This window comes from Homalodisca vitripennis, chromosome 5 (assembly GCF_021130785.1).
Source record: "Homalodisca vitripennis isolate AUS2020 chromosome 5, UT_GWSS_2.1, whole genome shotgun sequence".
In the NCBI taxonomy this organism is placed as follows: Eukaryota; Metazoa; Arthropoda; class Insecta; order Hemiptera; family Cicadellidae; genus Homalodisca; species Homalodisca vitripennis.
In genome coordinates this window covers 117,350,480-117,368,462 of record NC_060211.1, presented here as the reverse complement: position 1 = coordinate 117,368,462, position 17,983 = coordinate 117,350,480, and positions in this window count along the sequence as shown.

Here is a 17,983-nt window from a genome sequence, read left to right as displayed (position 1 = left end):
CATGGATGCAATGGTATGTAATATCATAATAAACCAGTTCACTTTTAAAATTTCTTGTTATGCCTATTTTTCTTGCTGCCTTCTACTGTTCTGGAATCTTTGATATACAAATGAATAAACTCATTATTTTCTTTTTCTTGAATAAACAGATATACATATTCTAAGGATTTAGATTACATCCATTTTTAGCAACACAGCGTAAACAGAAATCACTAGTTTAACTCAAGAACCTAACCTTAAACCGTAGTTTAGTGAATACCAATATAGCTAATGCTTTCACTTTTGCGACTTTTTGATGATTTTGTGACGTCATCAATCCACTGCAGGACACCGAAGAGACGTACGGTCACCGAACGTATATACTCTGCTTAAAACTTCAACATAATTTTCAGACCCTGCTTGATAACAAATTAATGTGTTATTAGTGTATATGACTGATTTCCCAATATATACATTAGTGTTTACTTTATTTACATACATAAGACAGAGTAACGGTCCTAGTAACGACGGGGTAACATATTATAATTTAATATTTGTCTGAAAAATTACCAGTACTGTAATATAAACTTAAAGAACGCACTCAGTATAAACTTGGAACTACTTCAGTGTCCACGCTTGCTATAGCATAAGTTTAGTCGGGAAATAATCTAACGTTTTCTCTGAAATGCCCATTATTATTTCGAAAAATTCCCTTTTCTTCTTTGTTGCCTTTCCTCCTTTAAATGAAATCTCCTTAAAACATTGACTTTAGTAGTAAAACTGTGTTTTATTATATTACTTGGCCAAGATACAAATAATAAAAGTGTTACTTTATTAGCTAATTTTGTAAATTGGAATATCTTTACACCCTATACTCTTAAAACTATTTTAAAATACAATTTTTCAGACAATGTTTATTATGAGTGTAAATTATGCTTGCTTCAAGGAAAGACTCAAAGCTCCTAGTTGCATCTGGACCTACTTTACCACCCACCGAACCCAGCTGATATGCCGTATAATACTTGGCAGGCAAGCAATAGCTGTCCTTTTGTCTGCAGTTCTTTGCCAGTCTCCCACCAGAAAATAGCCACACCCAAACCACTTAGAAACTCATACTATTCACAGTCCAACGTCGTGATTCGCCCACAGAAAACACATTTTATATAGTACTTTAAAATTATAATATGAATTATAAAGTCATATCTTTTGGAGATTACTCTGTAAATTTTGATTATAAACTCAAGTCAATGAATAATGTCAACGTAGCGGCATTTGTAAAATTGGATATAGTTTATGAATGTGTCAATATATTTCGATACTAGCAAATTTGTAGTTAGTGTATAGTTGGATGGACCATGTCAATATATTGCCATACTCACGCAGCTGCGGTTTCTGTGTCACGCCGATGCAATACATTGTGTGAAAGCATTGCTGTCAGAGGATGGCATCTGCAGTAAACTTTTTATCGCCACCGAGTTAATGTCATGCTTATTTATTCAATAGTATTTAGAAAGTATTTAAAGTTTTATTAGTTTAATACTACATAGGATTTGGTCCCAGCATGCTCCGTGAAAAGGCTTCGCTGAAGTTGCATGCGAAATTTCCATTCTCGAGATCTCCTGCGGATTCTTTAGATAGTATGACATAAAACAAATATTTACAATCCCTAGGCAGACAAAGTAGAAAATCTGCCAGCCTACTGAGTGGTAGATTTCAACAACGGTCAGTCAAATCTCCTGTAACAGACATTACTGTTTTAAGTGGAAATGAAGTTTCATGCAAAATTTACTGTCTACAGATAAGATCGTTCTCGAGATATCTTGCAGATGATTAGACTACGTAAATACCCAGGGGAATTCTCTGGAGCGTGATGCCCATTATCAAACACGACGTTACTTAAGTAAAAATGAAGTTTCATTCAAAATTTGTCTACAGATAAGATCGTTCACGAGATATCTTGCAGATGATTAGACTACGTAAATGCCCAGGGGAATTCTCTGGAGCGTGATGCCCATTATCAAACACGACGTTACTTAAGTAAAAATGAAGTTTCATTCAAAATTTGTCTACAGATAAGATCGTTCACGAGATATCTTGCAGATGATTAGACTACGTAAATACCCAGGGGAATTCTCTGGAGCGTGATGCCCATTATCAAACACGACGTTACTTAAGTAAAAATGAAGTTTCATTCAAAATTTGTCTACAGATAAGATCGTTCACGAGATATCTTGCAGATGATTAGACTACGTAAATGCCCAGGGGGAATTCTCTGGAGCATGATGCCCATTACCAAACACGACGTTACTTAAGTAAAAATTAAGTTTCATTCAAAATTTATCATCTACAGATAAGATCGTTCTCGAGATATCTTGCAGATGATTAGACTACGTAAACACTCAGGGGAATTCTCTGGAGAGTGATGCCCATTATCAAACACGACGTTACTTAATTAAAAAATTAAGTTTCATTCATAATTTGTCTACAGATAAGATCGTTCTCGAGATATCTTGCAGATGATTAGACTACGTAAATACCCAGGGGAATTCTCTGGAGCGTGATGCCCATTATCAAACACGACGTTACTTAAGTAAAAATGAAGTTTCATTCAAAATTTGTCTACAGATAAGATCGTTCTCGAGATATCTTGCAGATGATTAGACTACGTAAATACCCAGGAGAATTCTCTGGAGCGTGATGCCTATTATCAAACACGACGTTACTTAAGTAAAAATGAAGTTTCATTCAAAATTTATTATCTACAGATAAGATCGTTCTCGTGATATCTTGCAGATGATTAGACTACGTAAACACTCAGGGGAATTCCCTGGAGCGTGAAGCCCATTATCAAACTCCTCGTTACTTGAGTAGAAATGAAGTTTCAAGCAAAATTTATTGTCTACAGATGAAATTGTTCTCGAGATATCCTGCAGATAATCAGGCTAAGTAAATACTCAGGAGAATTCCATGGTGCGAGATGCCCATTATCAATAACGACGTTACTTAAATATAAATGGCGTTACATGCAAAATTTCAAATTTATAGCTTACTCATTCTCGAGTTATAACCCTTAGCTAACGCTCAGCTGAATTCCAGGAAGGGACATGCACCATCATCGCACTCTACGTTGTCTATTTGTATGACCCGATATAATGTAACGAAAGTCTCACTAACTATTGATATTATAGTTATATTTAAAACCAATATGAGAATGTTCGCTAACGCTCAGAAAAATCACATGGAGTGACATGCACCATCATCGAACTAGATGTTGCTCATATAGAAATAAAGCTTAATGTTAACCGAAATAGTCTCTGTTATAGGCCATTTAGTTCTCGAGATGAGATTCGGACAGTCAGACAGAAATCAAAATTATTTTAGCTCCTCGAGTGGTAGGCGTTGCCATTTCTCGGCCAATATTTTCATAACAATAATAAACCATAATATTTGCGTTATTTGGCCGCCTAACAGTTTAAATTTACATGTTTACTTTTGAGTATAAATGTATGAGTATTGAGATATGAATGATATGATCTAAATCAATTTGAACTTCCTAGCCAATTTCCCATCGACACACATTTTTCATATTTATTTACATTAACAATAATATGTTAACATACTTCGAATATCTTAGTTTTTTGAAATGGTTAAAAAAATAGTATAGTTTAAAACATCTGAACTAAACACCGAAACGAAATGTGAGGAATGTTTCAATGTTTGGAATGAGAATGCTCATTAATTTATCATTCCTATATTGTCTATCTCCGCATTAGGTAGAGTGGCCATATATTGAATAATTATAATCATCCACTTTATACGGACCATAAGAATAATTCAAATAATTTATTTATAACTGTAAAAGATTAGGTTTTAGAAAGGCTAACAGTAAATAATATTTAAAATATGTAGGCTATTTATAACAAATAATATTCTTTAACTAATCTAGCCTCATATATAGAATGATAAATTGGTAGCTGAGAAGCAGACAAATCTGTATTGGAGCAAAAGAACTGTTTTGCCACCGAGGGATTTTCATGACAAAATACCATATCATAAGTTATGTGGTGGCTTTTCTTTATCAACGCTCAGCAATTTATTTTTTCGTACAACTTCACTAAATAACCACAAAGAGGATCTAAAGGTATTTTCCTGAGTTATATTATTTATGTTGTTGTAATGTGTTTCAGTCTGTTTCTATTATCAGGCAAAACAATGGCGACAACGCTACGAGACACTAATCTTAATCTTGAGAATGCACTAACGTTACCTTATATCGATATTATGTTAAATTTTAAATGTATTCAATGAGTAGTACATTTGATTTAAACCATCAATTAGAGAGCACTTTGAAATGAAATACATTAGTTAAAGATTGAAGCAATATTCAGAAATTAACATACATTTAATATAGCACACAAATGGAGGGGGGGGGGAATGGCCAGTGGGAGACCCAAAGAGTAAATTTAATGGTTTAAACTTATATGAAGCAGTATTGCTCGACCAACTTAATTAGAAATATCCTCTTTGATGCGAGGTAACTTTACAGTGAAAAATGTTTATTATGGTAAAATATAATAAATAAGGTTGGGATAAAACGTAAAGCAGGTACAATTAAGTGATAATAGACAGATAATCATGGATTGAACTTTAGACTGAACGGCACATGTAACATGGTCTTTGCAGCAATTCATTCTCTTAAAAATTTCGACAAATTTTACCTTTACATTATCAACTCACACTACTTGTTAAAGCACTAGTGTTTTCTTACTTCAATTACTGTAGCTCTGAGACTAATGACATGATTATGGTTCTGATTGATGTCAGAATTAATGAGTTAGTCAGGATTTTACATGCCTTGAAAAGACTGATCCACATTTCTTTACAACTCAATTTAAAATTATATAATTTGAGAACTCTTTGTGTTTTAACCATCCTCCTTTCCAATCTTAAAGTTAGACGCCCAATAAATTACTGTGTTGAGGAGAAGAAACACTCGCATGGGATCATCTACGCTGAGTATTCCTCACCATACCACCTCTGTATACTCAAGATCATTCTTAGTAACAGCTTGCCGTTCTTATAAATCCTTTCTACCATCGATAACAGCAGAGGATAGCTTAGTACAGTTTCTGTTCTCATTAAAAAAACATCTGCTAGGGCGGGTGACGGGGGCGCGGCGTTAGTCGGCGAGTGGGGTTTGTCGTATACAGAGAAAGTGAAAGACAGTGATTATAAAAATACTTAGATTTTATTATAATTTGTTTTTTTTTATAAATAGCATGTTTTTTAAAGTAATTTGTATCAAAAGGGTTTAACATAATATTATTTTGTTGCAAGTTTACGATTTCACGTGTTGTAGTGAATAAATTTACAAGTGAGATTAGATGTAAAGATTAGATATGCCTGTGGCACTAATTTCACCGATATACAGTTGTACGAATAAATATATTAAATAAATCATTGTACATACTTAGTTAGTAATCAGGTTCAGGGTAGATAGACCAAGGGACGATGAGGACAATGATAGTGGTTTTATAGGATTGCGACCCGGAGGACGATTAAGATTTACAGTTAGAGTGAGCTCTCCAAATAAAATAAAGTTTTGTTTATTTCAATAAGTATTGTTCCAATACATCGTATTTTTTTTAATTTTCCAAAGATTTTAAACATTGAAATAATGAATGGAAGACTAAATTTATATCAAAATGCTATTACCCACCAGAAATTTTCATTAGCTTTAATATAAAAGTGCTAAATATAATTTAAATATATGCGGCTTTACATAACCAATAACAACAACAACAAGATTGGAGATCAAAGGAGTATAAGTTTACTAATAATTAATATAATCAATTAGTCTCATATTTTATACGCATTGCTGTAGAGTATCAACTTAAATCATTTCAGTTTTAATACTGAAATGATTTAAGTTGATACTTAAATTTGTAAGAGTTTTGTAAGATAATAATTAATTATTGTCACTCTTACAGAATCTCAGTGTTTTACGATAGCCAAGAGATTATTTTATATATTATGATTCTGAATACATATGCATGAACTTTTTAGTTAATAAAACTAAAATATTAATCACTCATAAACGTTATTGTTTCATCTCTGTACGTGTTGATTACCATCTAATAGTTGATTTTCTAACAAGTTATAGGTACAGGACAAAAAATAAAACGGTGAAACAAAACAGTGTCTATAAATTATTCAACAAATAAATTACAAATAAATAACAATCACAACATATGTGAGCGAAACGAGGACACAGCCGTAAATAAAGAGGTGATTATTGTACATAAAGCTGCCTTATCAAATAATGATATCAGATTTAAAACGTATCAAAAGTACGATGACAGAACTGTTCCGAAGGCCGTGACCGTGATTACGAGGATCTGGTGGAGAGCGCTCGTCACGAGGAGGAACAGTCACAGAAGCCGTTGACACAACCGGTGGTGTTGGCGGGCGGCAGGCGGTTCATGAAGATGACACAGAAGACCCGACACAAGTTGGTCTGGAAACCGATAGGAATCCAACTGGCACAGAACCAACTTCCTCCAGATTGACGGATCTCTCCATTATCTCGCTCTACGAAAAAACAAAAGAACAAAGTAACACTCATCAGTCTTCAGTAAACAAATAAACCAATTTATTAAGAATACATTTGGTACTTGCAGTTTGGTAGACAGCAGAATTTACGATGCACTTAATCCCTTTTAAAATATCTGAAAAAGGCAGACTATCCCCTTATGACACACACTTAGACCAATCTTATGCAAGTCTCCGAATTTCGTTTCGCCCTAAAGTCTTCCGCGCTTTTGTTCGTCCGTGTGATTTTATGTCCCAATTTTTAAGTTCTTCTGTAGTTATATATTTTCACTATCCCGAGATCGCCCTCTTTTCTTGTATTGTGCCCCTAATGCCCCTCAAGGAACTGAAACTATCTCACATCATGCCCACATCATTGCTCCTTCAGATTCCTCTGGTCTTAACCCCTGTTATTCAATTTTTATTTTTAGATTTTTCTGGAAAGGATGTTATTAAATAAATCACTTGAAGATTGACCAACTGACACTAAGGTTATTCAGCTCATTAGGTCTTTACATTAACTATTTTTCATGGCACTTTATCTAAGTTCTTATTCATCCTTAAATTACGGTCCAATCTTAAGAACTGTTTAGTAGTTAATTAGGATAATCCTTTACAATTCATTTTGATGCTAACAAATATTCAATTTTTTAATTCCATACAATGGTTACTGAACGGTTACTCAAGTGGTCCCTAACATCATGATTCCTATTCGCAGTCTACTTAAAGAAACAATAAAAGTCATTTGTCATGAACTAATGTATTCCTCCTTCAAAATCTTCTTATTTTCTTTCTTTATTTTTAGACCCATTGTTTTCTCTTTCTGATCGCTGACGCCAGAACATTCTACGGCTCTGACTATCAGCTGATTAAATATTATAAACTCCATGTATTCCGACTACAAACTCAGCAGTTGTCAGTTTACAATTTGTATATATTGGCGTTTTCTTGCATGTTTATAAGACAAACGTAAAATAATTGACATTTAAAATTACTCAATAAAATGTTTACATTACCAAAAGGTATAGTCCGCTCTATGTAAACCTTATTTTTAAATTTGATTAAATATGATAAAGTGATTTTTGTACTATGTTAGTCTAATTTCCCAATTTTAGACTGTAAAGTCACACTTCACTTGGTAAAACCTATTGTAATATTTTTAATTGTGTCATTTAAGTACAACCACTGTTTAAGTAGACCCACTTAAATTGTAGTCAGTAGCTAACGATTTCTTATTTAATAATAAATTTAACTTGAGGTTGAGTGGTAGAGAGGGTTCATTCATGTTAGCAAGCAATTCTCTTGTTTCTTACACATTGTTAGATTTGTATTGGACTCAAACTGGTAAAACTATGTTTCCGTCATGATTTATTAGAACAATTAAATAATAAGGGTTCAGTGTATTATTAAATTATTCATAGTATTACTATACAATGAATCTTTTTATAATTGTTGGTTAATTGTTTTCTTGCAATCAATCTATGTTAAAATTTCCAACAACACTACAGTTGTTTCAGAGTTCAGAAACTATATTAATAGGGCGTAACCAATTAATTATTAATTAACAAAAGTAGCTCTTTTATGACGCAGGATTCACAGAAAAGGTGTGTTCACTGAGAGACAGAATGACATGAGCTAGGTCGCATACAAGTGTCTCCACATGGGGTACGGGAGAAGGGTTGTTGGCGAAGGGGAATGGTAAGCCTCTAGGGAAGAACCCTCTGTTTGAAAAGTACTCTCGGATATCACACCAGTAGGCGATATGGCGGCCGTTGTCAGCAAGTCAGCAACTAATGAGGTAAGCTTTAAAATCCAATACAACTCAAAAATCCTTCTCTTTTTATTGTAAGGTTTATTAAAACCAGACATGGACTTTGTCTTCTACTTTAATAAAATTAATGTTCAAATCTAGTGGGGATTTTATTTTTTACCAATTAACTTAAATTAATGTATGTGTTTCTTACAAATAATTAATTATACAGATTAAATTGTTTATTTACTAGCAGTTGCCCGTGGCTTCGCACGCAATTTCCCGTTGAAAAACATTCACGTATTCTTTTTCTATCACATTCTAAACATTGCTGAGATAATTGATAGTCGTTCCTTCGTGAGCCTGTCGGCCACATTGTGAAAGTATTTACTATATTTCCTGACTCTATATTTCATGGTTGTTGCTAGGTGTTGATAAGTTATTCAGAACAATTAATTTATATGGATGAATCTCGATAAACTAATTAGGTTGTAAAGAATCAAATTCGGTCTGTTAAAATTAATTTTTTGTCTAAGATATTTCCAGTATTATTGAGGAGTGTGCCTTCAAGAAAATGTATCAACGAAAACTAATTTCGATCATTAAGCGTCTTCTTTCGGCTCTTTTCATTTACCTTCGACCTAACCAAATTCGATTACCCTATGTGTAAGCATTCACGGATTTGTACAATCAGGTTGTTTTCATGATAGCGTGTAATAGTATTTTCATTGCATTAGATAGTTTATTGATCATTGGTGCAATCTAAATTTTTAAATTAGGCAATGACGTCTTCTATGCAACCTGCATTACACTACTGATCAAGCACTTTACAATAAAAATTTTCTAAATTTTAAATGTAAACAAATTTTTCTGCCTCTTTGATCAACTTCAGCTGAAAGTAGTAATAGCTGTTAAGTATCAGTTCGCTTTGTATTATGTGTCGTAGCGCAGTCTGCCGGATCCAATATAAAACACTCCAACATCAACAAAAATGTATAATTAAAAAATTAATTAAATAAACTATTTAAATTGGACCAAATTGTGAATCTAAACCATTCTCGAATTCCATTGAAAACACATCAAAAATTTCATCAAAATCGGTCCAGTCGTTTAGGAGGAGTTCAGTCACATACACATGAATACAAGAAATATATTATATATATATATATATATATATATATATATATATATATATATATAGATTTAATTTTAAAAAATAGTAACGTTTGAAATAGAAAAGGAACAAAGGAAAAATATCTTGGTATCGGATTTTTCCAGAAGTTCTGGCTGCTGAAGTTGGTTTGTCAATAGTGCTGAGAGTGGCAGTAAGGAAACTTCCACAGTTGCGGAGGAGATAAGGCCATAAGGGCGTAACTATTCGACAAACTTGACAGATTACTCTGTTGATCTTCTTTTCATAGCTTTTATGTCAGATAGTTCAGTTACCTCTAGATTTTTCATGAGTAAAGCGTGATGATTGCGTCACATTACACGCAATATTACTATATACAACTACAGTATAAGAATAATAATCGTACAATACGACACGTGTACCTAGAAATAAAATATAGTTATTTCATGTGGAACCATATCATCTGGACATCAATTGGTAGAAAATAACGTGGGCTATTTGGCACAAAACCATCATTTTTATAATATGAACTATATTTAAATCAGTTCGTCTAACTTTTATTTTCATGTAACTTTGCTTAAAGTAATTTATTCTCGCATCGTTGTTTTATCAAGATCACTGTTATATATTTAACGGTATGTAGCTTATATGTAATTAAGGGGTTTCACTAACTTATGTCCCACTTCTGAGGGTGTAGTATTGATATTCGTTTTTGGTTTACACCAAGGAAAGCGCTATTGGTTTTGGGGCCAAAGGATCAAAGAACAGCGTGTCCGTTTGTCTAGGCTTCTGCTAGATAATAATCCTTTTCGTTACGTTTTGTTGGGTCTTCCGATACTCCGCTGTGTAAGTCTACTTTTTATAAGTCAGCTCTTAAAATTATCTTTATTCAACGGCTTCAATGCTGCTAATATTTTGCTATTCGCAATGTACTACGTGTTATCTTTTTTCAGTAGCCTGAAAGTTGTTTAGTACCTCAGATTAAAATATTACAAGTTAATAAAACCAAGGATAATTTCTTTGTTTGTCCTATGTTTGCAATTTCACATAAAATGCATAGATCATGCAATAGCCTTATTTTGTTGCGTGGATGGTTTTCCTATCGGGAACAAACACAACACGGCCACATAACAAAATATTTGTTTATTTATGTTGCTGCATTATAAATTAACATTTTATTGCTTACGTAAAATAAATAAAATAATGATATAATTATGATGTGAAAATATATAAAATATTAGTTTTAAAATGATGACTATTTTAAAACAGAATTCCATAAAAAATAAATATTAAAACTCTAAATGAGACTAATTTATCAATAAAAAATTTATTACAACCAAATGTACAATAGAATAACATATTTACTGTTAAAATAATTAAAAGTAAATTCTAAATTTACTCAACACGCATATGGTCACTGACAATTTATTGTTTATTTTATTATTGTTATTTATCCAGATGAGTGGTCTATTTTAAAAGCTTTGTTTATAATAATAAAATTTTAATAGAAAGAGGTTTGTTTGATTTTAAATATTGTGTTAGTATTTTAAAATGATCTCTAGCAAAGCAGATTAATTTTTAAAACATCATTATGCGATTCATGATAAAACCATCCATACACAACTACTATACTCGTTTCAAACCAGGTTGAAATAGTTTTTAATTATTGAGTAAAACACAGACAGTTTGATATACGTTATATTGTTATCTGTGATATTCGTGTTTGCACAGTTTTCAGTAGAATACGGTCAGTATTGTTATGAGCTTGCCCGACTTGCACGCACATTATCTGCAGCATTAACCTATTTTTAAATCTATCAACGTAATGAGTTTTGCCAGTTTGTTAGGATTCAAGTGCTGTATATTTGTGTCGAAAAATTACACTACATCTGCTAAAAGACACCATAAAATATATATATAATATATAACTATACATATAAATAATATATACCATCCTCTATGATAAATAAATTAAAATGTTATCCTTCTAGACATAAGATGAAAAATTGTTTTACTAGTCAATGTCCTTATAGCATTTTAAATGTATAATCTGTTCCCTATTTCCTGACGATTTTTAAATTAACATGTAAAATGTATGTATATTAAATTAACTAAATTATTTGATCAAGTATTTGAAGAACAAAACTCCGAAGTTTGTAACCAGAATACAACCAACATTTTATAAAATACATTATGAATGGATTGAAGCAATTGAGAATCATCTGTACCCTCTTAGATTATTGAGGGAAATCTTTGATATACGAGTACCTGGGTCAAGCGAGGCCGAGTGGACAAGGGTGGCGGAGATCAGCACCGCGACAGCGACAGGCAGCAGACAACTCCGGGTAGCTCTCAGGTACATGGTTACACGTTCTACACTACGGTCACTCTCGATGGTTATATAGGTGTTGCTAACTACTATTTAGCGCCAGCGAAACCAAAAACTGTGCCGGATCCGCCACAAGCTCGATCTCTCTTGTGTTCCTTTAAAATTAGTCATCCTCATGCGCTGTTCACTTTGTTCACATTAAATGCTTATTACGTGTACTTTAAATGTTTAACACGTAATAATGGTTAACATACACAAGCTGTATTTGAATTTAATTATTTTTATTGGATATCAACAAGAGTAGTTGTTTCAAACCGTGTCGTTGTCTGTCTCTCCGTCCATCCGTCTGTCTGAAACCCCTTGCCAGAAGGGTCCTAGAGAATTAAAACTTGGTTCGTGGATTCTTCTTGTTCAAAGGAAGACCATAATTGATTTTGTATTGATTTTGGAGTCAAAAGATAAAAGGACAACCCATCTGTCCGCATGTGCAATAAATAACTCTTTCGTTACATTCTGACGGATCCTTCGAAACCCTGTTGTATAAGTTAATTGATTTTTTATTGGAGCCAATTCCTAAACGTTTATCGAACTGTTCACCCTTTGAGAAATCAATTTAACATTTATCAAGAACAATTTAGTATCAAGGGCCAAGAAAATTTCCAGTTTTTCATCAGAAGTTGGAGTTACGGATACTTAACTACTTGTAACATCTACTCGTATGCTACCTGAAAACCTTTGTTAAAAAATCAGTGTATAAGTTATTGCAGAGCGATTTTTGGAACTCTTGGAAAATGAACTTTACTTATAATGCAACTAGAAATAAGTTTTAAAACAAATAATTCCAAATGATGCTTAGATGATTTTTTAGAGCAAAATTACCTTATCTTTAAAATATACAAACGAGTTCTGAAGACGTAAACCTTTCCTCACTATGTACCGACCTGGATATACAATGACTTACAATAGCTGATGTTCCGAATTCTGTAATTTATTGTTAGTTAATTTTAAAAAGCGAATCCTAATCGCCAAACCTATAATAAACTGTTATTTTGAAATATCGCATGAACTTAGTAAGTAGGAATTTCCCCCTTATACAGGAGTACGTTAATATTTTTTAACTTAGTAGGCTTCTCAGTCCTACGTATGTGTGCAAATTTTCTTAATCGGCACAACTAGGGAAAGTCAAGAATTGGCCTGGAATTACACTAGACCGAAAGTAGGTCACAAGAACAGGAAGTAGATTACCGTGTTATAACCTAAATGGTTTCCGACACCTAGATACATTATACGAGTCAATAGATCAGAGCAATAAGGCAAACTCAAATGTGACACTAAATAAATTAGACCGAAAGTTAATTAAAAGGCACGGAGAAGGCACTTTTTAACCGAAGTAGGCTTTTCATTCCTACCTATGAATACATATATATATATATATATATATATATATATATATATATATATATATATATATGAATGGTAGCACATTCACCCGGCAAGTGAGAGATCCGGGTTCGACTCTCGGCGGAGCAAGTACTTTTTGTGATTCAATGTTTATTGAAATTAAAATAAGGCTATTAATTGCCATTTATACAATTTAACGTAAATAAAAGTCGTTTGACAGGTGTTTGGTCTTCCGATCATATGTTAGTTTGCTTATTTAAACGCATATGTGACAGATACGGCCAAATACAAAATAATTGAATCGGAAAAAGTAAGCGCTCTGTGGTGTAATAGTAGCACATTCACCCGGCAAGTGAGAGATCCGGGTTCGACTCCCGGCGGAGCAAGTACTTTTTGTGATTCAATGTTTATTGAAATTAAAATAAGGCTATTGCCATTTATACAATTTAACGTAAATAAAAGTCGTTTGACAGGTGTTTGGTCTTCCGATCATATGTTAGTTTGCTTATTTAAACGCATATGTGACAGATACGGCCAAATACAAAATAATTGAATCGGAAAAAGTAAGCGCTCTGTGGTGTAATGGTAGCACATTCACCCGGCAAGTGAGAGATCCGGGTTCGACTCCCGGCGGAGCAAGTAATTTTTGTGATTCAATGTTTATTGAAATTATATATATATATATATATATATATATATTCTTCCACCCAAGGCAATCTCAAGTATGGTACTGGACATATTTTATACCGAAAGCAGATTGCAAAAATCGGGAGTAGGCGTTTTATCACCGAAGTAAGTATCCGATACCTACATATGTAATCTACATATTTTCTTGATTGAGGCAACATGGCAAACGCAGGTGTGGCGTTACAAATATATTTGTAATTTTAAAAATAATTTTAAATTCAAATAGGAATTCGTAAAATCGAGTATAACTCGTAATTCTTTTGAACTAGAAATGCTCCTACACTGCAAAAACTTTACAAAAGTCAGACATAATTATTTTCCTTAATCTGTTCACCTTACTCATGAACAGTGAAATAAAATGTACCTAGGAATGCCTACTTACGTTTGAAAAATAACACAAGGCTCCGTCATACGGCATCATAAATGCTTTAAATAGGCAACAGACTTTGATTTTGGAGACTGTATGTGAAGCCCCGGGCAACAGCAGCTAGTACGGAATAGAAATTTTTATATCCCCCCGGTAGACAAATGAAAATTGTTATCCTACAGAATGGCTTCAATGACGCTCAACCAAATTCCAATGGTTGGATGAAATTTTTCTCCAGATATTGTGACACATTCACATTTGTGTTCGTTAAATTAGGATTCACAGCAGTGTTCAAATAATAAAAGTTCCGGCGATACTACAACGCATGATTGCGCTGAATTCAAATCTACTACACATAACATCTACTATTAACATTGACTTTACACTCATTTCTCAGTTTACTCTTTGAATAAAAATCCTACACGTTACAATCCCAAATTATGGTACTCAGTTTGTTTACAAATGTATTTATTTTACTATTTTCTCGTTGCCATGATGTTTACCTATAAGACCAATACGAACATATTTGCTAATGCTCAGCCAAATTCCACGCCGTGACATGCACTCATTGAGCTCAGTGTCTTCTACATCGAAATAAAGTTCCCTGCAAAAGTTTAAGTCTATAGGTCAGTTTGTTTTCTAAATATCTAAAGTTTAAGTAAAAAGCCATTTGATTTCAATGGTGTCATTTGTTGCGATCGTATGAACACAAATAAAACTTGTTACCATTTCAAATTTTAAAATTAGTGATTACAACTTGAAATTACTTTATTCACGCAGATAAAACAGGATACAAAATGGTAACGAATTCGATTGGTTTCAATAATTCAATAATACTGTTTTTCTAAATTCTTTGCTGTGTTCAAATGCATATTGTAAATGTGACAGACTACTCTTTTTATCAAGTGAGATGGAGATATAAAAAACTAAATATTTACATTAAAAGTAAAATAATCATGAGTACTCGTATATGCACTGTTTAAGTGATGCCTCTGTTCACTTAAAGAGGTAATATTGTCAGTGGAACAGGCCCCCGAATGAAGCAGTATTCACAATATTAAGACTAATATTTTGAATGTTATTAAAATATAACATATATATATATATATAATGCCGGGGTGGGCGTGTTTGGACATGCCACGGTTGGAGACGTTGCAATCGGATGTCATGGTTAGACATATCGTAACCGCACTGTGGTCAAAGCTGCCTCATGGTCGGTCACGACGTGATCAGACTTGCTGTAGTCGAACATGCCTTGGTCATGTATTCATGACATATATGCCGTGGCCATATGTTCGTCAGTCAAGCATGCCGCGGTCTAACATTTAGCCGGGCATGCCGTTATCATGCACTGTTGATCGAACATGCCGTGTTCTAACATTTAGTCAGAGATGCCGTAGTCAGATATGCCGCGACCAATACGGTAATCGCAAATGTGCATACGAGCGATTATTTAAAGCTACAATTAATTTTAAGTGAAATAATTAAACATTTTTAATCACCAATATAAAAGAGTATGGGGTAACTTTACCTACCCAAGTCTTTATGATATTTGTAATATTTATCGGTAGAAATGAGTAGTTGTATGGTTAAATTAATAACACTAACAGTCAGAAATAAATCGTTCGAGACAAATTTATCGTATTTAGTAGCAGCTATACCTTCGACATATTATGTTCATAAAAGTTACATGAGAGCCAGTCGTATAAGAAATACAGTCGAAGAAGGCAGATGCTACTTGAAGAGGAAGCAAATGAGAGAACTAGATAGCCTACTCGTTGTTTGCCTTCGTGCTGATTACCTGTCACTTGGTAGATCCAGACTCAAACCTCAAACATATACAATTCCTCTGCTTGTTCTTTAAGGAAAAGATAAACAAATACACAAACCAATTATTTCTATTGAATCAATTATGTTGTATGTAGAATATACACACGTGCAACAGATGTACATATATATTCGAAACAATTCACTAAATGACAACTTAGTAATATTCTATACTAAAAAAAACATTTGGAGACGTTTTAAAAAGATGTAATTTGTATGTTATATGTAGATGGGAAGAAATAACAGAAGACATATTTAGTTATTGAGCAGTGTATAACATTATAATAGTTAATATAACACAAAGGAGAAGTACTGAAGGAAGAATATATTTAACTTCAAGATGGATCATTTTTCCAACAAAACCAGAGAGTGTATCTTGATTAAAACGTGCACATCCACTTCGCGGTCCGGGAGACAGCACATGATTGAAGTTATGCTTTGTTTCCACATAAAATGCATATTCTTGCACGCGATGCAGACAAGTTATGCCGGAATCAAGAATACGAATCTTGAGGTAGGCTTTATTTTACATATATGTACCTACAAATAATCAATACGATTTTAATTTTTTTATTACTTGATTAAAATTTTTATCAATGAACAGTGACATCACTCACTCGTAAAAATATTTCTGGATTAAATAATTTTACTACATTGAAATGGAGTTCTCAACTCAATTATTATTGAGGTGATGCCTTTTTAAAAACCCTAGGATTAATAAACTAGAAGTAAACTCTGCTCTCCATCTATATACCAGGAGTTACAGTAGTATCTGTTAAAACAAGACTTTTTTAAAGTTTCCTGATAGTTTTTAATTATTTATTTTGAGAGTGTAGCTAATGTATAAACATTGTCATCGTTAGATTTTGCTTAATTTTCAGTTGAAATCTTGGATTGATACATCAAGAAAAACGCAAAATGCTCTAGTTTTCAAAACGCCAAACATAATTTCTTTAAAATATGAAATATAGAACTTTTTTGAATCTCTTCAGGAGAAATGGTTGATATAGTACATCGGTGTAGGCTTATTTTACCAGCAACTAGGTCCTGGACTCCATGATATAGCACAGAGTGTACTGCGGCTCCGTAGGCACCTCACTATGGTAGTTACGGATTTGCACAGCCGACAATAAGTTAAATGTTACTAATGTTTTGTCTATGTAAATGGATTTTGTCCTTGTAAATGGAATTAGCAATACTAAGCTCACAAGCAAATTTGTCTCCGTAATCGCAAGGTGTTATTAAACATCACTGACTTACAAATAATGTGTTAAGATCCATTTCACCTACCGCTCAGTGTAGTCTCTGAAATCTGACACTGGTATCAGGAAGTCATCTAACTCCTGGAGTAAAGTCCACATCAGGAGTCCACATCTGTCTGAAGAGACCCATAAAAAATAAGCTATGAAGACGTTAAAAAAGAACTCTGCATCGCTTCGACATTAGAGACACCTGGTCTAAAAGGAGCTCAGCCTGGTCAACCAGCAGAGATACACACTAAACATCACCGATTTACCAACAACTTAATCTCGCTGGTAGAAATATGACATTAAACACTAAACTAAACTACTATTAGTTCAATTATAATAACTGTAAAATGGCATTTGCATTACTATCCTCACTGCAAAACTAGTCTCGTCAGTGGAAAGATGTCAAGGATATTATTGTTGGTAGTGGCGGAGTTGCTGGTAGGTAGTGTGGTCCAATGCCATCTTATGACCAGCGAGATTGAGTTGCTGTTAGTTTAGTCACATTTAGTGACATCATGCGGTTAATGAGACAAATTTGCCAGTGTTGACTGTGATACCAATTCCTGAGCTACAGTCGGAGAGATTGAGTTGCTGGTAATTGAATGATGTCATCTTACGGCCAACAATATTGAGTTGTAAGTTTAATTAATACACAATCCCATCTCACTTC